Genomic DNA, 24,833 nt, shown 5'->3' with positions numbered 1-24,833 from the left:
AGTTACTTTGGAAAAAAAAATATTTTTTTAGTTACTTTGGAAAAAAAAATATTTTTTTAATTACTTTGGAAAAAAAATATTTTTTTAGTTACTTTGGAAAAAAAAATATTTTTTTAGTTACTTTGGAAAAAAAAATATTTTTTTAGTTACTTTGGAAAAAAAAATATTTTTTTAGTTACTTTGGAAAAAAATATATTTTTTTAGTTACTTTGGAAAAAAATATATTTTTTTAGTTACTTTGGAAAAAAAAAATGTTTTAGTTACTTTGGAAAAAAAAAATTTTTTTTAGTTTCTTTGGAAAAAAAAAATTTTTTTTAGTTACTTTGGAAAAAAAAAAATTTTTTTAGTTTCTTTGGAAAAAAAATTATTTTTTTAGTTACTTTGGAAAAAAAAAATTTTTTTAGTTACTTTGGAAAAAAAATATTTTTTTAGTTACTTTGGAAAAAAAAAAATTTTTTTAGTTACTTTGGAAAAAAAAATATTTTTTTAGTTACTTTGGAAAAAAAAATATTTTTTTAGTTACTTTGGAAAAAAAAATATTTTTTTAGTTACTTTGGAAAAAAAAATATTTTTTTAGTTACTTTGGAAAAAAAATATTTTTTTTAGTTACTTTGGAAAAAAAAAAATTTTTTTAGTTACTTTGGAAAAAAAAATATTTTTTTAGTTACTTTGGAAAAAAAAATATTTTTTTAGTTACTTTGGAAAAAAAAATATTTTTTTAGTTACTTTGGAAAAAAAGTTACTTTTTTAGTTACTTTGGAAAAAAAGTTACTTTTTTAGTTACTTTGGAAAAAAAGTTACTTTTTTAGTTACTTTGGAAAAAAAAAAAATGTTTTAGTTACTTTGGAAAAAAAAATTTTTTTTTAGTTTCTTTGGAAAAAAAAAATTTTTTTAGTTACTTTGGAAAAAAAAAAAAAATTTTAGTTACTTTGGAAAAAAAAATTTTTTTTAGTTTCTTTGGAAAAAAAAAATTTTTTTTAGTTTCTTTGGAAAAAAAAATATTTTTTTAGTTACTTTGGAAAAAAAAATATTTTTTTAGTTACTTTGGAAAAAAAAATATTTTTTTAGTTACTTTGGAAAAAAAAATATTTTTTTAGTTACTTTGGAAAAAAAATATTTTTTTAGTTACTTTGGAAAAAAAAATATTTTTTTAGTTACTTTGGAAAAAAAAATATTTTTTTAGTTACTTTGGAAAAAAAATTATTTTTTTAGTTACTTTGGAAAAAAAATTTTTTTTTAGTTACTTTGGAAAAAAAAAAAAATTTTAGTTACTTTGGAAAAAAAAATATTTTTTTAGTTTCTTTGGAAAAAAAAAAAATTTTTTAGTTACTTTGGAAAAAAAAAATTTTTTTTAGTTACTTTGGAAACAAATATATTTTTTTAGTTACTTTGGAAAAAAAAAAATTTTTTAGTTACTTTGGAAAAAAAAATTTTTTTTTAGTTTCTTTGGAAAAAAAATAATTTTTTAGTTACTTTGGAAAAAAAAAAATTTTTTTAGTTACTTTGGAAAAAAAAAAATTTTTTTAGTTACTTTGGAAAAAAAAATATTTTTTTAGTTACTTTGGAAAAAAAAATATTTTTTTAGTTACTTTGGAAAAAAAAATTTTTTTTAGTTACTTTGGAAAAAAAAATATTTTTTTAGTTTCTTTGGAAAAAAAATATTTTTTTAGTTACTTTGGAAAAAAAAATATTTTTTTAGTTACTTTGGAAAAAAAAATATTTTTTTAGTTACTTTGGAAAAAAAAATATTTTTTTAGTTACTTTGGAAAAAAAAATATTTTTTTAGTTACTTTGGAAAAAAAAATATTTTTTTAGTTACTTTGGAAAAAAAAATATTTTTTTAGTTACTTTGGAAAAAAAATATTTTTTTAGTTACTTTGGAAAAAAAAAAAATTTTTTAGTTACTTTGGAAAAAAAAAAATTTTTTTAGTTACTTTGGAAAAAAAATATTTTTTTTAATTACTTTGGAAAAAAAATATTTTTTTAGTTACTTTGGAAAAACAAATATTTTTTTAGTTACTTTGGAAAAACAAATATTTTTTTAGTTACTTTGGAAAAAAAAATATTTTTTTAGTTACTTTGGAAAAAAAAATATTTTTTTAGTTACTTTGGAAAAAAAAATATTTTTTTAGTTACTTTGGAAAAAAAAATATTTTTTTAGTTACTTTGGAAAAAAAAATATTTTTTTAGTTACTTTGGAAAAACAAATATTTTTTTAGTTACTTTGGAAAAAAAAAATTTTTTTAGTTACTTTGGAAAAAAAAATATTTTTTTAGTTACTTTGGAAAAAAAAATATTTTTTTAGTTACTTTGGAAAAAAAAATATTTTTTTAGTTACTTTGGAAAAAAAAATATTTTTTTAGTTACTTTGGAAAAAAAGTTACTTTTTTAGTTACTTTGGAAAAAAAGTTACTTTTTTAGTTACTTTGGAAAAAAAGTTACTTTTTTAGTTACTTTGGAAAAAAAGTTACTTTTTTAGTTACTTTGGAAAAAAAGTTACTTTTTTAGTTACTTTGGAAAAAAAGTTACTTTTTTAGTTACTTTGGAAAAAAAAAATATTTTTTTAGTTTCTTTGGAAAAAAAATATTTTTTTAGTTACTTTGGAAAAAAAATATTTTTTTTAGTTACTTTGGAAAAAAAAATTTTTTTTTAGTTACTTTGGAAAAAAAATATTTTTTTAGTTACTTTGGAAAAAAAAATATTCTTTTAGTTACTTTGGAAAAAAAAAATTTTTTTTAGTTTCTTTGGAAAAAAAATATTTTTTTTAGTTACTTTGGAAAAAAAAATATTTTTTTAGTTTCTTTGGAAAAAAAAAATATTTTTTTAGTACTTTGGAAAAAAAAATATTTTTTTTGTTACTTTGGAAAAAAAAATATTTTTTTAGATACTTTGGAAAAAAAAATATTTTTTTAGTTACTTTGGAAAAAAAATATTTTTTTAGTTACTTTGGAAAAAAAAATATTTTTTTAGTTACTTTGGAAAAAAAATATTTTTTTAGTTTCTTTGGAAAAAAATAATATTTTTTTTAGTTACTTTGGAAAAAAAAATATTTTTTTAGTTTCTTTGGAAAAAAAATATTTTTTTAGTTACTTTGGAAAAAAAAATATTTTTTTAGTTACTTTGGAAAAAAAAATATTTTTTTAGTTACTTTGGAAAAAAAAATATTTTTTTAGTTACTTTGGAAAAAAAATATTTTTTTAGTTACTTTGGAAAAAAAAATATTTTTTTAGTTACTTTGGAAAAAAAATATTTTTTTAGTTACTTTGGAAAAAAAAATATTTTTTTAATTACTTTGGAAAAAAAAAATTTTTTTAGTTACTTTGGAAAAAAAAAAATTTTTTAGTTACTTTGGAAAAAAAAATATTTTTTTAGTTACTTTGGAAAAAAAAAAAAATTTTTTAGTTACTTTGGAAAAAAAAATATTTTTTTAGTTACTTTGGAAAAAAAAAAAAATTTTTAGTTACTTTGGAAAAAAAATATTTTTTTAGTTACTTTGGAAAAAAAAATATTTTTTTAGTTTCTTTGGAAAAAAAAATATTTTTTTAGTTACTTTGGAAAAAAAATTTTTTTTTTAGTTACTTTGGAAAAAAAAATATTTTTTTAGTTACTTTGGAAAAAAAAATATTTTTTTAGTTACTTTGGAAAAAAAATATTTTTTTAGTTACTTTGGAAAAAAATATATTTTTTTAGTTACTTTGGAAAAAAAAATATTTTTTTAGTTACTTTGGAAAAAAAAATATTTTTTTAATTACTTTGGAAAAAAAATATTTTTTTAGTTACTTTGGAAAAAATATATATTTTTTTAGTTACTTTGGAAACAAATATATTTTTTTAGTTACTTTGGAAAAAAAAAAAATTTTTTAGTTACTTTGGAAAAAAAAATTTTTTTTTAGTTTCTTTGGAAAAAAAAATTTTTTTTAGTTACTTTGGAAAAAAAATATTTTTTTAGTTACTTTGGAAAAAAAATAATTTTTTTAGTTACTTTGGAAAAAAAAATATTTTTTTAGTTACTTTGGAAAAAAAAATATTTTTTTAGTTACTTTGGAAAAAAAAAAATTTTTTAGTTACTTTGGAAAAAAAAATATTTTTTTAGTTTCTTTGGAAAAAAAATTTTTTTTTAGTTACTTTGGAAAAAAAATATATTTTTTAGTTACTTTGGAAAAAAAAATATTTTTTTAGTTACTTTGGAAAAAAAAAAAAATTTTAATTACTTTGGAAAAAAAATATTTTTTTAGTTACTTTGGAAAAAAAAATATTTTTTTAGTTACTTTGGAAAAAAAAATATTTTTTTAGTTACTTTGGAAAAAAAAATATTTTTTTAGTTACTTTGGAAAAAAAAATATTTTTTTAGTTACTTTGGAAAAACAAATATTTTTTTAGTTACTTTGGAAAAAAAAATATTTTTTTAGTTACTTTGGAAAAATATATATTTTTTTAGTTACTTTGGAAAAAAAATATTTTTTTAGTTACTTTGGAAAAAAAAATATTTTTTTAGTTACTTTGGAAAAAAAAATATTTTTTTAGTTACTTTGGAAAAAAATATATTTTTTTAGTTACTTTGGAAAAAAAATTATTTTTTTAGTTACTTTGGAAAAAAAAATATTTTTTTAGTTACTTTGGAAAAAAAAATATTTTTTTAGTTACTTTGGAAAAAAAAATATTTTTTTAGTTACTTTGGAAAAAAAAATATTTTTTTAGTTACTTTGGAAAAAAAAATATTTTTTTAATTACTTTGGAAAAAAAATATTTTTTTAGTTACTTTGGAAAAAAAAATATTTTTTTAGTTACTTTGGAAAAAAAATATGTTTTTAGTTACTTTGGAAAAAAAAATATTTTTTTAGTTACTTTGGAAAAAAAATATTTTTTTAGTTACTTTGGAAAAAAAAATATTTTTTTAGTTACTTTGGAAAAAAAAATATTTTTTTAGTTACTTTGGAAAAAAAAATATTTTTTTAGTTACTTTGGGAAAAAAATATTTTTTTAGTTACTTTGGAAAAAAAAATATTTTTTTAGTTACTTTGGAAAAAAAAATATTTTTTTAGTTACTTTGGAAAAAAAAATATTTTTTTAATTACTTTGGAAAAAAAATATTTTTTTAGTTACTTTGGAAAAAAAAATATTTTTTTAGTTACTTTGGAAAAAAAAATATTTTTTTAGTTACTTTGGAAAAAAAATATTTTTTTAGTTACTTTGGAAAAAAAAATATTTTTTTAGTTTCTTTGGAAAAAAAAATATTTTTTTAGTTACTTTGGAAAAAAAAATATTTTTTTAGTTTCTTTGGAAAAAAAAATTTTTTTTAGTTACTTTGGAAAAAAAAAATTTTTTTTAGTTACTTTGGAAAAAAAAATTTTTTTTAGTTACTTTGGAAAAAAAATTTTTTTTTTAGTTTCTTTGGAAAAAAAAATATTTTTTTAGTTACTTTGGAAAAAAAAATATTTTTTTAGTTACTTTGGAAAAAAAAATATTTTTTTAGTTACTTTGGAAAAAAAAAATTGTTTTTTAGTTACTTTGGAAAAAAAATATTTTTTTAGTTACTTTGGAAAAAAAAATATTTTTTTAGTTACTTTGGAAAAAAAAATATTTTTTTAGTTACTTTGGAAAAAAAAATATTTTTTTAGTTACTTTGGAAAAAAAAATATTTTTTTAGTTACTTTGGAAAAAAAAATATTTTTTTAGTTACTTTGGAAAAAAAAATATTTTTTTAGTTACTTTGGAAAAAAAAATATTTTTTTAGTTACTTTGGAAAAAAAAATATTTTTTTAGTTACTTTGGAAAAAAAATTATTTTTTTAGTTACTTTGGAAAAAAAAATATTTTTTTAGTTACTTTGGAAAAAAAAATATTTTTTTAATTACTTTGGAAAAAAAAATATTTTTTTAGTTACTTTGGAAAAAAAAATATTTTTTTAGTTACTTTGGAAAAAAAAATATTTTTTTAGTTACTTTGGAAAAAAAATATTTTTTTAGTTACTTTGGAAAAAAAGTTACTTTTTTAGTTACTTTGGAAAAAAAGTTACTTTTTTAGTTACTTTGGAAAAAAAGTTACTTTTTTAGTTACTTTGGAAAAAAAGTTACTTTTTTAGTTACTTTGGAAAAAAAGTTACTTTTTTAGTTACTTTGGAAAAAAAAAATTTTTTTTAGTTACTTTGGAAAAAAAAATATTTTTTTAGTTTCTTTGGAAAAAAAATATTTTTTTAGTTACTTTGGAAAAAAAAAATTTTTTTTAGTTACTTTGGAAAAAAAAATTTTTTTTTAGTTACTTTGGAAAAAAAATATTTTTTTAGTTACTTTGGAAAAAAAAATATTCTTTTAGTTACTTTGGAAAAAAATTTTTTTTTTTAGTTTCTTTGGAAAAAAAATATTTTTTTTAGTTACTTTGGAAAAAAAAATATTTTTTTAGTTTCTTTGGAAAAAAAAATATTTTTTTAGTTACTTTGGAAAAAAAAATATTTTTTTAGTTACTTTGGAAAAAAAAATATTTTTTTAGATACTTTGGAAAAAAAAATATTTTTTTAGTTACTTTGGAAAAAAAATATTTTTTTAGTTACTTTGGAAAAAAAAATATTTTTTTAGTTACTTTGGAAAAAAAATATTTTTTTAGTTTCTTTGGAAAAAAAAATATTTTTTTTAGTTACTTTGGAAAAAAAAATATTTTTTTAGTTTCTTTGGAAAAAAAATATTTTTTTAGTTACTTTGGAAAAAAAAATATTTTTTTAGTTACTTTGGAAAAAAAAATATTTTTTTAGTTACTTTGGAAAAAAAAATATTTTTTTAGTTACTTTGGAAAAAAAATATTTTTTTAGTTACTTTGGAAAAAAAAATATTTTTTTAGTTACTTTGGAAAAAAAAAATTTTTTTAGTTACTTTGGAAAAAAAAAAAATTTTTTAGTTACTTTGGAAAAAAAAAATTTTTTTTAGTTACTTTGGAAAAAAAAAAATTTTTTTAGTTACTTTGGAAAAAAAAATATTTTTTTAGTTACTTTGGAAAAAAAAAAATTTTTTAGTTACTTTGGAAAAAAAAATATTTTTTTAGTTACTTTGGAAAAAAAATATATTTTTAGTTACTTTGGAAAAAAATATATTTTTTTAGTTACTTTGGAAAAAAAAATATTTTTTTAGTTACTTTGGAAAAAAAAATATTTTTTTAATTACTTTGGAAAAAAAATATTTTTTTAGTTACTTTGGAAAAAATATATATTTTTTTAGTTACTTTGGAAACAAATATATTTTTTTAGTTACTTTGGAAAAAAAAAAAAAATTTTAGTTACTTTGGAAAAAAAAATTTTTTTTTAGTTTCTTTGGAAAAAAAAATTTTTTTTAGTTACTTTGGAAAAAAAAATATTTTTTTAGTTACTTTGGAAAAAAAATAATTTTTTTAGTTACTTTGGAAAAAAAAATATTTTTTTAGTTACTTTGGAAAAAAAAATATTTTTTTAGTTACTTTGGAAAAAAAAAAATGTTTTAGTTACTTTGGAAAAAAAAATATTTTTTTAGTTTCTTTGGAAAAAAAATATTTTTTTAGTTTCTTTGGAAAAAAAAATATTTTTTTAGTTACTTTGGAAAAAAAAATATTTTTTTAGTTACTTTGGAAATTTTTTTTTTTTTTTAATTACTTTGGAAAAAAAATATTTTTTTAGTTACTTTGGAAAAAAAAATATTTTTTTAGTTACTTTGGAAAAATATATATTTTTTTAGTTACTTTGGAAAAAAAATATTTTTTTAGTTACTTTGGAAAAAAAAATATTTTTTTAGTTACTTTGGAAAAAAAAATATTTTTTTAGTTACTTTGGAAAAAAAAATATTTTTTTAGTTACTTTGGAAAAAAAATTATTTTTTTAGTTACTTTGGAAAAAAAAATATTTTTTTAGTTACTTTGGAAAAAAAAATATTTTTTTAGTTACTTTGGAAAAAAAAATATTTTTTTAGTTACTTTGGAAAAAAAAATATTTTTTTAGTTACTTTGGAAAAAAAAATATTTTTTTAATTACTTTGGAAAAAAAATATTTTTTTAGTTACTTTGGAAAAAAAAATATTTTTTTAGTTACTTTGGAAAAAAAATATGTTTTTAGTTACTTTGGAAAAAAAAATATTTTTTTAGTTACTTTGGAAAAAAAATATTTTTTTAGTTACTTTGGAAAAAAAAATATTTTTTTAGTTACTTTGGAAAAAAAAATATTTTTTTAGTTACTTTGGGAAAAAAAATATTTTTTTAGTTACTTTGGGAAAAAAAATATTTTTTTAGTTACTTTGGAAAAATAAATATTTTTTTAGTTACTTTGGAAAAAAAAATATTTTTTTAGTTACTTTGGAAAAAAAAATATTTTTTTAATTACTTTGGAAAAAAAATATTTTTTTAGTTACTTTGGAAAAAAAAATATTTTTTTAGTTACTTTGGAAAAAAAAAAATTTTTTTAGTTACTTTGGAAAAAAAATATTTTTTTAGTTACTTTGGAAAAAAAAATATTTTTTTAGTTTCTTTGGAAAAAAAAAATTTTTTTTAGTTACTTTGGAAAAAAAAATATTTTTTTAGTTTCTTTGGAAAAAAAAATTTTTTTTAGTTACTTTGGAAAAAAAAATTTTTTTTTAGTTACTTTGGAAAAAAAAAAATTTTTTAGTTACTTTGGAAAAAAAAATTTTTTTTTAGTTTCTTTGGAAAAAAAAAATTTTTTTAGTTACTTTGGAAAAAAAAATTTTTTTTAGTTACTTTGGAAAAAAAAAAATTTTTTTAGTTACTTTGGAAAAAAAAAATTTTTTTTAGTTACTTTGGAAAAAAAATATTTTTTTAGTTACTTTGGAAAAAAAATATTTTTTTAGTTACTTTGGAAAAAAAAATATTTTTTTAGTTACTTTGGAAAAAAAAATATTTTTTTAGTTACTTTGGAAAAAAAAATATTTTTTTAGTTACTTTGGAAAAAAAAATATTTTTTTAGTTACTTTGGAAAAAAAAATATTTTTTTAGTTACTTTGGAAAAAAAATATTTTTTTAGTTACTTTGGAAAAAAAAATATTTTTTTAATTACTTTGGAAAAAAAAAATTTTTTTAGTTACTTTGGAAAAAAAAAATTTTTTTAGTTACTTTGGAAAAAAAAATATTTTTTTAGTTACTTTGGAAAAAAAAAAAAAATTTTTAGTTACTTTGGAAAAAAAAAATATTTTTTTAGTTACTTTGGAAAAAATAAAATTTTTTTAGTTACTTTGGAAAAAAAAAAATTTTTTAGTTACTTTGGAAAAAAAAATATTTTTTTAGTTTCTTTGGAAAAAAAAATATTTTTTTAGTTACTTTGGAAAAAAAAATATTTTTTTAGTTACTTTGGAAAAAAAAATATTTTTTTAGTTACTTTGGAAAAAAAAAATTTTTTTTAGTTACTTTGGAAAAAAAATATTTTTTTTAATTACTTTGGAAAAAAAATATTTTTTTAGTTACTTTGGAAAAACAAATATTTTTTTAGTTACTTTGGAAAAACAAATATTTTTTTAGTTACTTTGGAAAAAAAAATATTTTTTTAGTTACTTTGGAAAAAAAAATATTTTTTTAGTTACTTTGGAAAAAAAAATTTTTTTTTAGTTACTTTGGAAAAAAAATATATTTTTTTAGTTACTTTGGAAAAAAAAATATTTTTTTAGTTACTTTGGAAAAAAAAATATTTTTTTAGTTACTTTGGAAAAAAAAATATTTTTTTAGTTACTTTGGAAAAAAAAATATTTTTTTAGTTACTTTGGAAAAAAAAATATTTTTTTAGTTACTTTGGAAAAAAAAATATTTTTTTAGTTACTTTGGAAAAAAAAATATTTTTTTAGTTACTTTGGAAAAAAAGTTACTTTTTTAGTTACTTTGGAAAAAAAGTTACTTTTTTAGTTACTTTGGAAAAAAAGTTACTTTTTTAGTTACTTTGGAAAAAAAGTTACTTTTTTAGTTACTTTGGAAAAAAAGTTACTTTTTTAGTTACTTTGGAAAAAAAAAATTTTTTTTAGTTACTTTGGAAAAAAAAATATTTTTTTAGTTTCTTTGGAAAAAAAATATTTTTTTAGTTACTTTGGAAAAAAAAAATTTTTTTTAGTTACTTTGGAAAAAAAAATTTTTTTTTAGTTACTTTGGAAAAAAAATATTTTTTTAGTTACTTTGGAAAAAAAAATATTCTTTTAGTTACTTTGGAAAAAAAAATTTTTTTTTAGTTTCTTTGGAAAAAATTTTTTTTTTTTAGTTACTTTGGAAAAAAAAATATTTTTTTAGTTTCTTTGGAAAAAAAAATATTTTTTTAGTTACTTTGGAAAAAAAAATATTTTTTTAGTTACTTTGGAAAAAAAAATATTTTTTTAGATACTTTGGAAAAAAAAATATTTTTTTAGTTACTTTGGAAAAAAAATATTTTTTTAGTTACTTTGGAAAAAAAAATATTTTTTTAGTTACTTTGGAAAAAAAATATTTTTTTAGTTTCTTTGGAAAAAAAAATATTTTTTTTAGTTACTTTGGAAAAAAAAATATTTTTTTAGTTTCTTTGGAAAAAAAATATTTTTTTAGTTACTTTGGAAAAAAAAATATTTTTTTAGTTACTTTGGAAAAAAAAATATTTTTTTAGTTACTTTGGAAAAAAAAAATTTTTTTTAGTTACTTTGGAAAAAAAATATTTTTTTAGTTACTTTGGAAAAAAAAATATTTTTTTAGTTACTTTGGAAAAAAAATATTTTTTTAGTTACTTTGGAAAAAAAAATATTTTTTTAATTACTTTGGAAAAAAAAAAATTTTTTAGTTACTTTGGAAAAAAAAAAATTTTTTTAGTTACTTTGGAAAAAAAAAAAATATTTTAGTTACTTTGGAAAAAAAAATTTTTTTTTAGTTTCTTTGGAAAAAAAAATTTTTTTTAGTTACTTTGGAAAAAAAAATATTTTTTTAGTTACTTTGGAAAAAAAATAATTTTTTTAGTTACTTTGGAAAAAAAAATATTTTTTTAGTTACTTTGGAAAAAAAAATATTTTTTTAGTTACTTTGGAAAAAAAAAAATGTTTTAGTTACTTTGGAAAAAAAAATATTTTTTTAGTTTCTTTGGAAAAAAAATATTTTTTTAGTTACTTTGGAAAAAAAAATATTTTTTTAGTTACTTTGGAAAAAAAAATATTTTTTTAGTTACTTTGGAAATTTTTTTTTTTTTTTAATTACTTTGGAAAAAAAATATTTTTTTAGTTACTTTGGAAAAGAAAATATTTTTTTAGTTACTTTGGAAAAATATATATTTTTTTAGTTACTTTGGAAAAAAAATATTTTTTTAGTTACTTTGGAAAAAAAAAATATTTTTTTAGTTACTTTGGAAAAAAAAATATTTTTTTAGTTACTTTGGAAAAAAAAATATTTTTTTAGTTACTTTGGAAAAAAAATTATTTTTTTAGTTACTTTGGAAAAAAAAATATTTTTTTAGTTACTTTGGAAAAAAAATTATTTTTTTAGTTACTTTGGAAAAAAAAATATTTTTTTAGTTACTTTGGAAAAAAAAATATTTTTTTAGTTACTTTGGAAAAAAAAATATTTTTTTAATTACTTTGGAAAAAAAATATTTTTTTAGTTACTTTGGAAAAAAAAATATTTTTTTAGTTACTTTGGAAAAAAAATATGTTTTTAGTTACTTTGGAAAAAAAAATATTTTTTTAGTTACTTTGGAAAAAAAATATTTTTTTAGTTACTTTGGAAAAAAAAATATTTTTTTAGTTACTTTGGAAAAAAAAATATTTTTTTAGTTACTTTGGGAAAAAAAATATTTTTTTAGTTACTTTGGGAAAAAAAATATTTTTTTAGTTACTTTGGAAAAATAAATATTTTTTTAGTTACTTTGGAAAAAAAAATATTTTTTTAGTTACTTTGGAAAAAAAAATATTTTTTTAATTACTTTGGAAAAAAAATATTTTTTTAGTTACTTTGGAAAAAAAAATATTTTTTTAGTTACTTTGGAAAAAAAAATATTTTTTTAGTTACTTTGGAAAAAAAATATTTTTTTAGTTACTTTGGAAAAAAAAATATTTTTTTAGTTTCTTTGGAAAAAAAAAATTTTTTTTAGTTACTTTGGAAAAAAAAATATTTTTTTAGTTTCTTTGGAAAAAAAAATTTTTTTTAGTTACTTTGGAAAAAAAAAATTTTTTTTAGTTACTTTGGAAAAAAAAAAATTTTTTAGTTACTTTGGAAAAAAAATTTTTTTTTTAGTTTCTTTGGAAAAAAAAAATTTTTTTAGTTACTTTGGAAAAAAAAAATTTTTTTAGTTACTTTGGAAAAAAAAATATTTTTTTAGTTACTTTGGAAAAAAAAAATTTTTTTTAGTTACTTTGGAAAAAAAATATTTTTTTAGTTACTTTGGAAAAAAAATATTTTTTTAGTTACTTTGGAAAAAAAAATATTTTTTTAGTTACTTTGGAAAAAAAAATATTTTTTTAGTTACTTTGGAAAAAAAAATATTTTTTTAGTTACTTTGGAAAAAAAAATATTTTTTTAGTTACTTTGGAAAAAAAAATATTTTTTTAGTTACTTTGGAAAAAAAATATTTTTTTAGTTACTTTGGAAAAAAAAATATTTTTTTAATTACTTTGGAAAAAAAAAATTTTTTTAGTTACTTTGGAAAAAAAAAAATTTTTTAGTTACTTTGGAAAAAAAAATATTTTTTTAGTTACTTTGGAAAAAAAAAAAAAATTTTTAGTTACTTTGGAAAAAAAAAATATTTTTTTAGTTACTTTGGAAAAAAAAAAATTTTTTTAGTTACTTTGGAAAAAAAAAAATTTTTTAGTTACTTTGGAAAAAAAAATATTTTTTTAGTTTCTTTGGAAAAAAAAATATTTTTTTAGTTACTTTGGAAAAAAAAATATTTTTTTAGTTACTTTGGAAAAGAAAATATTTTTTTAGTTACTTTGGAAAAAAAAAATTTTTTTTAGTTACTTTGGAAAAAAAATATTTTTTTTAATTACTTTGGAAAAAAAATATTTTTTTAGTTACTTTGGAAAAACAAATATTTTTTTAGTTACTTTGGAAAAACAAATATTTTTTTAGTTACTTTGGAAAAAAAAATATTTTTTTAGTTACTTTGGAAAAAAAAATATTTTTTTAGTTACTTTGGAAAAAAAAATTTTTTTTTAGTTACTTTGGAAAAAAAATATATTTTTTTAGTTACTTTGGAAAAAAAAATATTTTTTTAGTTACTTTGGAAAAAAAAATATTTTTTTAGTTACTTTGGAAAAAAAAATATTTTTTTAGTTACTTTGGAAAAAAAAATATTTTTTTAGTTACTTTGGAAAAAAAAATATTTTTTTAGTTACTTTGGAAAAAAAAATATTTTTTTAGTTACTTTGGAAAAAAAAATATTTTTTTAGTTACTTTGGAAAAAAAGTTACTTTTTTAGTTACTTTGGAAAAAAAGTTACTTTTTTAGTTACTTTGGAAAAAAAGTTACTTTTTTAGTTACTTTGGAAAAAAAGTTACTTTTTTAGTTACTTTGGAAAAAAAGTTACTTTTTTAGTTACTTTGGAAAAAAAAAATTTTTTTTAGTTACTTTGGAAAAAAAAATATTTTTTTAGTTTCTTTGGAAAAAAAATATTTTTTTAGTTACTTTGGAAAAAAAAAATTTTTTTTAGTTACTTTGGAAAAAAAAATTTTTTTTTAGTTACTTTGGAAAAAAAATATTTTTTTAGTTACTTTGGAAAAAAAAATATTCTTTTAGTTACTTTGGAAAAAAAAATTTTTTTTTAGTTTCTTTGGAAAAAAAATTTTTTTTTTAGTTACTTTGGAAAAAAAAATATTTTTTTAGTTTCTTTGGAAAAAAAAATATTTTTTTAGTTACTTTGGAAAAAAAAATATTTTTTTAGTTACTTTGGAAAAAAAAATATTTTTTTAGATACTTTGGAAAAAAAAATATTTTTTTAGTTACTTTGGAAAAAAAATATTTTTTTAGTTACTTTGGAAAAAAAAATATTTTTTTAGTTACTTTGGAAAAAAAATATTTTTTTAGTTTCTTTGGAAAAAAAAATATTTTTTTTAGTTACTTTGGAAAAAAAAATATTTTTTTAGTTTCTTTGGAAAAAAAATATTTTTTTAGTTACTTTGGAAAAAAAAATATTTTTTTAGTTACTTTGGAAAAAAAAATATTTTTTTAGTTACTTTGGAAAAAAAAAATTTTTTTTAGTTACTTTGGAAAAAAAATATTTTTTTAGTTACTTTGGAAAAAAAAATATTTTTTTAGTTACTTTGGAAAAAAAATATTTTTTTAGTTACTTTGGAAAAAAAAATATTTTTTTAATTACTTTGGAAAAAAAAAAATTTTTTAGTTACTTTGGAAAAAAAAAAATTTTTTTAGTTACTTTGGAAAAAAAAATATTTTTTTAGTTACTTTGGAAAAAAAAAAAATTTTTTAGTTACTTTGGAAAAAAAATATTTTTTTAGTTACTTTGGAAAAAAAAAAAAATTTTTAGTTACTTTGGAAAAAAAAAATTTTTTTAGTTACTTTGGAAAAAAAAATATTTTTTTAGTTTCTTTGGAAAAAAAAATATTTTTTTAGTTACTTTGGAAAAAAAAATATTTTTTTAGTTACTTTGGAAAAAAAAATATTTTTTTAGTTACTTTGGAAAAAAAAATATTTTTTTAGTTACTTTGGAAAAAAAATATTTTTTTAGTTACTTTGGAAAAAAATATATTTTTTTAGTTACTTTGGAAAAAAAAATATTTTTTTAGTTACTTTGGAAAAAAAATATTTTTTTAATTACTTTGGAAAAAAAATATTTTTTTAGTTACTTTGGAAAAAATATATTTTTTTTTAGTTACTTTGGAAACAAATATATTTTTTTAGTTACTTTGGAAAAAAAAAAAATTTTTAGTTACTTTGGAAAAAAATTTTTTTTTTTAGTTTCTTTGGAAAAAAAAATTTTTTTTAGTTACTTTGGAAAAAAAATATTTTTTTAGTTACTTTGGAAAAAAAAAAATTTTTTTAGTTACTTTGGAAAAAAAAAAATTTTTTTAGTTACTTTGGAAAAAAAAATATTTTTTTAGTTACTTTGGAAAAAAAAATTTTTTTTAGTTACTTTGGAAAAAAAAATATTTTTTTAGTTTCTTTGGAAAAAAAATATTTTTTTAGTTACTTTGGAAAAAAAAATATTTTTTAGTTACTTTGGAAAAAAAAATATTTTTTTAGTTACTTTGGAAAAAATTTTTTTTTTTTAATTACTTTGGAAAAAAAATATTTTTTTAGTTACTTTGGAAAAAAAAATATTTTTTTAGTTACTTTGGAAAAAAAAATATTTTTTTAGTTACTTTGGAAAAAAAAATATTTTTTTAGTTACTTTGGAAAAACAAATATTTTTTTAGTTACTTTGGAAAAAAAAATATTTTTTTAGTTACTTTGGAAAAATATATATTTTTTTAGTTACTTTGGAAAAAAAATATTTTTTTAGTTACTTTGGAAAAAAAAATATTTTTTTAGTTACTTTGGAAAAAAAAATATTTTTTTAGTTACTTTGGAAAAAAAAATATTTTTTTAGTTACTTTGGAAAAAAAATTATTTTTTTAGTTACTTTGGAAAAAAAAATATTTTTTTAGTTACTTTGGAAAAAAAAATATTTTTTTAGTTACTTTGGAAAAAAAAATATTTTTTTAGTTACTTTGGAAAAAAAAATATTTTTTTAGTTACTTTGGAAAAAAAAATATTTTTTTAATTACTTTGGAAAAAAAATATTTTTTTAGTTACTTTGGAAAAAAAAATATTTTTTTAGTTACTTTGGAAAAAAAATATGTTTTTAGTTACTTTGGAAAAAAAAATATTTTTTTAGTTACTTTGGAAAAAAAATATTTTTTTAGTTACTTTGGAAAAAAAAATATTTTTTTAGTTACTTTGGAAAAAAAAATATTTTTTTAGTTACTTTGGAAAAAAAAATATTTTTTTAGTTACTTTGGGAAAAAAAATATTTTTTTAGTTACTTTGGAAAAAAAAATATTTTTTTAGTTACTTTGGAAAAAAAGTTACTTTTTTAGTTACTTTGGAAAAAAAATATTTTTTTTAGTTACTTTGGAAAAAAAAATATTTTTTTAGTTTCTTTGGAAAAAAAATATTTTTTTAGTTACTTTGGAAAAAAAAAAAATTTTTTAGTTACTTTGGAAAAAAAAAATTTTTTTTAGTTACTTTGGAAAAAAAATATTTTTTTAGTTACTTTGGAAAAAAAAATATTCTTTTAGTTACTTTGGAAAAAAATTTTTTTTTTTAGTTTCTTTGGAAAAAAAATAATTTTTTTAGTTACTTTGGAAAAAAAAATATTTTTTTAGTTTCTTTGGAAAAAAAAATATTTTTTTAGTTACTTTGGAAAAAAAAATATTTTTTTAGTTACTTTGGAAAAAAAAATATTTTTTTAGATACTTTGGAAAAAAAAATATTTTTTTAGTTACTTTGGAAAAAAAATATTTTTTTAGTTACTTTGGGAAAAAAAATATTTTTTTAGTTACTTTGGAAAAAAAATATTTTTTTAGTTTCTTTGGAAAAAAAAATATTTTTTTTAGTTACTTTGGAAAAAAAAATATTTTTTTAGTTTCTTTGGAAAAAAAAATATTTTTTTAGTTACTTTGGAAAAAAAAATATTTTTTTAGTTACTTTGGAAAAAAAATATTTTTTTAGTTACTTTGGAAAAAAAAATATTTTTTTAGTTACTTTGGAAAAAAAAATATTTTTTTAGTTACTTTGGAAAAAAAAATATTTTTTTAGTTACTTTGGAAAAAAAAAATTTTTTTAGTTACTTTGGAAAAAAAAATATTTTTTTAATTACTTTGGAAAAAAAAAATTTTTTTAGTTACTTTGGAAAAAAAAAAAATTTTTTAGTTACTTTGGAAAAAAAAATATTTTTTTAGTTACTTTGGAAAAAAAAAAATTTTTTTAGTTACTTTGGAAAAAAAAAATTTTTTTAGTTACTTTGGAAAAAAAATATTTTTTTAGTTTCTTTGGAAAAAAAAATATTTTTTTAGTTACTTTGGAAAAAAAAATATTTTTTTAGTTACTTTGGAAAAAAAAATATTTTTTTAGTTACTTTGGAAAAAAAAATATTTTTTTAGTTACTTTGGAAAAAAAATATTTTTTTAGTTACTTTGGAAAAAAATATATTTTTTTAGTTACTTTGGAAAAAAAAATATTTTTTTAGTTACTTTGGAAAAAAAAATATTTTTTTAATTACTTTGGAAAAAAAATAATTTTTTAGTTACTTTGGAAAAAAAAATTTTTTTAGTTACTTTGGAAAAAAAAAAATTTTTTTAGTTACTTTGGAAAAAAAAAAATTTTTTAGTTACTTTGGAAAAAAAAATATTTTTTTAGTTACTTTGGGAAAAAAAATATTTTTTTAGTTACTTTGGAAAAAAAAAAAAATTTTTAGTTACTTTGGAAAAAAAAATATTTTTTTAGTTACTTTGGAAAAAAAAATATTTTTTTTAGTTTCCTTGGAAAAAAAAATTTTTTTTAGTTACTTTGGAAAAAAAAATATTTTTTTAGTTTCTTTGGAAAAAAAAAAAAATTTTTAGTTACTTTGGAAACAAATATATTTTTTTAGTTGCTTTGGAAAAAAAAAATTTTTTTTAGTTTCTTTGGAAAAAAAATATTTTTTTTAGTTTCTTTGGAAAAAAAAATATTTTTTTAGTTACTTTGGAAAAAAAAAATTTTTTTTAGTTACTTTGGAAAAAAAAATATTTTTTTAGTTACTTTGGAAAAAAAAATATTTTTTTAGTTACTTTGGAAAAAAAAAATTTTTTTAGTTACTTTGGAAAAAAAATATTTTTTTAGTTTCTTTGGAAAAAAAATATTTTTTTAGTTACTTTGGAAAAAAAAATATTTTTTTAGTTACTTTGGAAAAAAAAATATTTTTTTAGTTACTTTGGAAAAAAAAATATTTTTTTAGTTACTTTGGAAAAAAAAATATTTTTTTAGTTACTTTGGAAAAAAAAATATTTTTTTAGTTACTTTGGAAAAAAAAATATTTTTTTAGTTACTTTGGAAAAAAAATATTTTTTTAGTTACTTTGGAAAAAAAAATATTTTTTTAGTTACTTTGGAAAAAAATATATTTTTTTAGTTACTTTGGAAAATTTTTTTTTTTTTAAATTACTTTGGAAAAAAAATATTTTTTTAGTTACTTTGGAAAAAAAAATATTTTTTTAGTTACTTTGGAAAAAAAAATATTTTTTTAGTTACTTTGGAAAAACAAATATTTTTTTAGTTACTTTGGAAAAACAAATATTTTTTTAGTTACTTTGGAAAAAAAAATATTTTTTTAGTTACTTTGGAAAAATATATATTTTTTTAGTTACTTTGGAAAAAAATTTTTTTTTTAGTTACTTTGGAAAAAAAAATATTTTTTTAGTTACTTTGGAAAAAAAATATTTTTTTAGTTACTTTGGAAAAAAAAAATATTTTTTTAGTTACTTTGGAAAAAAAATTATTTTTTTAGTTACTTTGGAAAAAAAAATATTTTTTTAGTTACTTTGGAAAAAAAAATATTTTTTTAGTTACTTTGGAAAAAAAAATATTTTTTTAGTTACTTTGGAAAAAAAAATATTTTTTTAGTTACTTTGGAAAAAAAATATGTTTTTAGTTACTTTGGAAAAAAAAATATTTTTTTAGTTACTTTGGAAAAAAAATATTTTTTTAGTTACTTTGGAAAAAAAAATATTTTTTTAGTTACTTTGGAAAAAAAAATATTTTTTTAGTTACTTTGGAAAAAAAAATATTTTTTTAGTTACTTTGGGAAAAAAAATATTTTTTTAGTTACTTTGGAAAAAAAAATATTTTTTTAGTTACTTTGGAAAAAAAAATATTTTTTTAGTTACTTTGGAAAAAAAAATATTTTTTTAATTACTTTGGAAAAAAAATATTTTTTTAGTTACTTTGGAAAAAAAAATATTTTTTTAGTTACTTTGGAAAAAAAAATATTTTTTTAGTTACTTTGGAAAAAAAATATTTTTTTAGTTACTTTGGAAAAAAAAATATTTTTTTAGTTTCTTTGGAAAAAAAAATATATTTTTTAGTTACTTTGGAAAAAAAAATATTTTTTTAGTTTCTTTGGAAAAAAAAATATTTTTTTAGTTACTTTGGAAAAAAAAATATTTTTTTAGTTACTTTGGAAAAAAAAATATTTTTTTAGTTACTTTGGAAAAAAAAATATTTTTTTAGTTACTTTGGAAAAAAAAATATTTTTTTAGTTACTTTGGAAAAAAAAATATTTTTTTAGTTACTTTGGAAAAAAAAATATTTTTTTAGTTACTTTGGAAAAAAAATATTTTTTTAGTTACTTTGGAAAAAAAAATATTTTTTTAGTTACTTTGGAAAAAAATATATTTTTTTAGTTACTTTGGAAAAATTTTTTTTTTTTTAAATTACTTTGGAAAAAAAATATTTTTTTAGTTACTTTGGAAAAACAAATATTTTTTTAGTTACTTTGGAAAAAAAATATTTTTTTAGTTACTTTGGAAAAAAAAATATTTTTTTAGTTACTTTGGAAAAATATATATTTTTTTAGTTACTTTGGAAAAAAAAATTTTTTTTTAGTTACTTTGGAAAAAAAAATATTTTTTAGTTACTTTGGAAAAAAAAATTTTTTTTAGTTACTTTGGAAAAAAAAATATTTTTTTAGTTACTTTGGAAAAAAAAATTATTTTTTTTAGTTACTTTGGAAAAAAAAATATTTTTTTAGTTACTTTGGGAAAAAAAAATATTTTTTTAGTTACTTTGGAAAAAAAAAATATTTTTTAGTTACTTTGGGAAAAAAAAATATTTTTTAATTACTTTGGAAAAAAAATATTTTTTTAGTTACTTTGGAAAAAAAAATATTTTTTTAGTTACTTTGGAAAAAAAAATATTTTTTTAGTTACTTTGGAAAAAAAATTTTTTTTAGTTACTTTGGAAAAAAAAAATTTTTTTTTGTTTCTTTGGAAAAAAAAAAATTTTTTTAGTTACTTTGGAAAAAAAAATATTTTTTTAGTTTCTTTGGAAAAAAAAATATTTTTTTAGTTACTTTGGAAAAAAAAATATTTTTTTAGTACTTTGGGAAAAAAAATATTTTTTTAGTTACTTTGGAAAAAAAAATATTTTTTTTAGTTTCCCTTGGAAAAAAAAATTTTTTTTAGTTACTTTGGAAAAAAAAAATATTTTTTTAGTTTCTTTGGAAAAAAAAAAAAATTTTTAGTTACTTTGGAAACAAATATATTTTTTTAGTTACTTTGGAAAAAAAAAAATTTTTTTTAGTTTCTTTGGAAAAAAAAAATTTTTTTTAGTTTCTTTGGAAAAAAAAATATTTTTTTAGTTACTTTGGAAAAAAAATTTTTTTTTAGTTACTTTGGAAAAAAAAAAAATTTTTTAGTTACTTTGGAAAAAAAAATATTTTTTTAGTTACTTTGGAAAAAAAAATTTTTTTAGTTACTTTGGAAAAAAAATATTTTTTTTAGTTTCTTTGGAAAAAAAATATTTTTTTAGTTACTTTGGAAAAAAAAATATTTTTTTAGTTACTTTGGAAAAAAAAATATTTTTTTAGTTACTTTGGAAAAAAAAATATTTTTTTAGTTACTTTGGAAAAAAAAATATTTTTTTAGTTACTTTGGAAAAAAAAATATTTTTTTAGTTACTTTGGAAAAAAAAATATTTTTTTAGTTACTTTGGAAAAAAAATATTTTTTTAGTTACTTTGGAAAAAAAAATATTTTTTTAGTTACTTTGGAAAAAAATATATTTTTTTAGTTACTTTGTAAAATTTTTTTTTTTTAAATTACTTTGGAAAAAAAATATTTTTTTAGTTACTTTGGAAAAAAAAATATTTTTTTAGTTACTTTGGAAAAAAAAATATTTTTTTAGTTACTTTGGAAAAACAAATATTTTTTTAGTTACTTTGGAAAAACAAATATTTTTTTAGTTACTTTGGAAAAAAAAATATTTTTTTAGTTACTTTGGAAAAATATATATTTTTTTAGTTACTTTGGAAAAAAATTTTTTTTTTAGTTACTTTGGAAAAAAAAATATTTTTTTAGTTACTTTGGAAAAAAAATATTTTTTTAGTTACTTTGGAAAAAAAAATATTTTTTTAGTTACTTTGGAAAAAAAATTATTTTTTTAGTTACTTTGGAAAAAAAAATATTTTTTTAGTTACTTTGGAAAAAAAAATATTTTTTTAGTTACTTTGGAAAAAAAAATATTTTTTTAGTTACTTTGGAAAAAAAATATTTTTTTAATTACTTTGGAAAAAAAATATTTTTTTAGTTACTTTGGAAAAAAAAATATTTTTTTAGTTACTTTGGAAAAAAAATATGTTTTTAGTTACTTTGGAAAAAAAAATATTTTTTTAGTTACTTTGGAAAAAAAATATTTTTTTAGTTACTTTGGAAAAAAAAATATTTTTTTAGTTACTTTGGAAAAAAAAATATTTTTTTAGTTACTTTGGAAAAAAAAATATTTTTTTAGTTACTTTGGGAAAAAAAATATTTTTTTAGTTACTTTGGAAAAAAAAATATTTTTTTAGTTACTTTGGAAAAAAAAATATTTTTTTAGTTACTTTGGAAAAAAAAATATTTTTTTAATTACTTTGGAAAAAAAATATTTTTTTAGTTACTTTGGAAAAAAAAATATTTTTTTAGTTACTTTGGAAAAAAAATATTTTTTTAGTTACTTTGGAAAAAAAATATTTTTTTAGTTACTTTGGAAAAAAAAATATTTTTTTAGTTTCTTTGGAAAAAAAAAAATATTTTTTAGTTACTTTGGAAAAAAAAATATTTTTTTAGTTTCTTTGGAAAAAAAAATATTTTTTTAGTTACTTTGGAAAAAAAAATATTTTTTTAGTTACTTTGGAAAAAAAAATATTTTTTTAGTTACTTTGGAAAAAAAAATATTTTTTTAGTTACTTTGGAAAAAAAAAATATTTTTTTAGTTACTTTGGAAAAAAAAATATTTTTTTAGTTACTTTGGAAAAAAAAATATTTTTTTAGTTACTTTGGAAAAAAAATATTTTTTTAGTTACTTTGGAAAAAAAATATTTTTTTAGTTACTTTGGAAAAAAATATATTTTTTTAGTTACTTTGGAAAAAAATTTTTTTTTTAAATTACTTTGGAAAAAAAATATTTTTTTAGTTACTTTGGAAAAACAAATATTTTTTTAGTTACTTTGGAAAAAAAATATTTTTTTAGTTACTTTGGAAAAAAAAATATTTTTTTAGTTACTTTGGAAAAATATATATTTTTTTAGTTACTTTGGAAAAAAATTTTTTTTTTAGTTACTTTGGAAAAAAAAATATTTTTTTAGTTACTTTGGAAAAAAAATATTTTTTTAGTTACTTTGGAAAAAAAAATATTTTTTTAGTTACTTTGGAAAAAAAATTATTTTTTTAGTTACTTTGGAAAAAAAAATATTTTTTTAGTTACTTTGGAAAAAAAAATATTTTTTTAGTTACTTTGGAAAAAAAAATATTTTTTTAGTTACTTTGGAAAAAAAAAATATTTTTTAATTACTTTGGAAAAAAAATATTTTTTTAGTTACTTGGAAAAAAAAATATTTTTTTAGTTACTTTGGAAAAAAAAAAATTTTTTTAGTTACTTTGGAAAAAAAAAATTTTTTAGTTACTTTGGAAAAAAAAATTTTTTTTTTGTTTCTTTGGAAAAAAAAAAAAATTTTTAGTTACTTTGGAAAAAAAAATATTTTTTTAGTTTCTTTGGAAAAAAAAATATTTTTTTAGTTACTTTGGAAAAAAAAATATTTTTTTAGTTACTTTGGAAAAAAAATATTTTTTTAGTTACTTTGGAAAAAAAAATATTTTTTTAGTTACTTTGGAAAAAAAAATATTTTTTTAGTTACTTTGGAAAAAAAAAATTTTTTTTAATTACTTTGGAAAAAAAATAATTTTTTAGTTACTTTGGAAAAAAAAAATTTTTTTTAGTTACTTTGGAAAAAAAAATATTTTTTTAGTTACTTTGGAAAAAAAAATTTTTTTTAGTTACTTTGGAAAAAAAAATATTTTTTTAGTTACTTTGGAAAAAAAAATATTTTTTTAGTTACTTTGGAAAAAAAAAAAATTTTTTTAGTTACTTTGGAAAAAAAAATATTTTTTTAGTTACTTTGGAAAAAAAAATATTTTTTTAGTTTCCTTGGAAAAAAAAATTTTTTTTAGTTACTTTGGAAAAAAAAATATTTTTTTAGTTTCTTTGGAAAAAAAAAAATTTTTTTAGTTACTTTGGAAACAAATATATTTTTTTAGTTACTTTGGAAAAAAAAAATGTTTTAGTTACTTTGGAAAAAAAAAATTTTTTTAGTTTCTTTGGAAAAAAATTTTTTTTTTAGTTACTTTGGAAAAAAAAATATTTTTTTAGTTACTTTGGAAAAAAAAAATTTTTTTTAGTTACTTTGGAAAAAAAAATATTTTTTTAGTTACTTGGAAAAAAAAAATATTTTTTTAGTTACTTTGGAAAAAAAATTTTTTTTTAGTTACTTTGGAAAAAAAAATATTTTTTTAGTTTCTTTGGAAAAAAAATATTTTTTTAGTTACTTTGGAAAAAAATATATTTTTTTAGTTACTTTGGAAAAAAAAATATTTTTTTAGTTACTTTGGAAAAAAAAATATTTTTTTAGTTACTTTGGAAAAAAAAATATTTTTTTAGTTACTTTGGAAAAAATATATTTTTTTAGTTACTTTGGAAAAAAAAATATTTTTTTAGTTACTTTGGAAAAAAATATATTTTTTTAGTTACTTTGGAAAAAAAAATTTTTTTTTAATTACTTTGGAAAAAAAATATTTTTTTAGTTACTTTGGAAAAAAAAATATTTTTTTAGTTACTTTGGAAAAAAAAATATTTTTTTAGTTACTTTGGAAAAAAAAATATTTTTTTAGTTACTTTGGAAAAAAAAATATTTTTTTAGTTACTTTGGAAAAACAAATATTTTTTTAGTTACTTTGGAAAAATATATATTTTTTTAGTTACTTTGGAAAAAAAATATTTTTTTAGTTACTTTGGAAAAAAAAATATTTTTTTAGTTACTTTGGAAAAAAAAATATTTTTTTAGTTACTTTGGAAAAAAAATATTTTTTTAGTTACTTTGGAAAAAAAAATATTTTTTTAGTTACTTTGGAAAAAAAAATATTTTTTTAGTTACTTTGGGAAAAAAAATATTTTTTTAATTACTTTGGAAAAAAAATATTTTTTTAGTTACTTTGGAAAAAAAAATATTTTTTTAGTTACTTTGGAAAAAAAATATGTTTTTAGTTACTTTGGAAAAAAAAATATTTTTTTAGTTACTTTGGAAAAAAAATATTTTTTTAGTTACTTTGGAAAAAAAAATATTTTTTTAGTTACTTTGGAAAAAAAAATATTTTTTTAGTTACTTTGGAAAAAAATATATTTTTTTAGTTACTTTGGGAAAAAAAATATTTTTTTAGTTACTTTGGAAAAAAAAATATTTTTTTAGTTACTTTGGAAAAAAAAATATTTTTTTAGTTACTTTGGAAAAAAAAAATATTTTTTAATTACTTTGGAAAAAAAATATTTTTTTAGTTACTTTGGAAAAAAAAATATTTTTTTAGTTACTTTGGAAAAAAAAATATTTTTTTAGTTACTTTGGAAAAAAAAATTTTTTTAGTTACTTTGGAAAAAAAAAATTTTTTTTTGTTTCTTTGGAAAAAAAAAAAATTTTTTAGTTACTTTGGAAAAAAAAATATTTTTTTAGTTTCTTTGGAAAAAAAAAAATTTTTTAGTTACTTTGGAAAAAAAAAATTTTTTTTAGTTACTTTGGAAAAAAAAATTTTTTTTAGTTACTTTGGAAAAAAAAATTTTTTTTTAGTTTCTTTGGAAAAAAAATATTTTTTTAGTTACTTTGGAAAAAA

The sequence above is a fragment of the Melanostigma gelatinosum genome, assembly GCF_949748355.1.
Source record: "Melanostigma gelatinosum genome assembly, chromosome: 4".
NCBI classification, from domain to species: Eukaryota; Metazoa; Chordata; class Actinopteri; order Perciformes; family Zoarcidae; genus Melanostigma; species Melanostigma gelatinosum.
Note: the sequence above shows the minus strand (reverse complement) of the source record.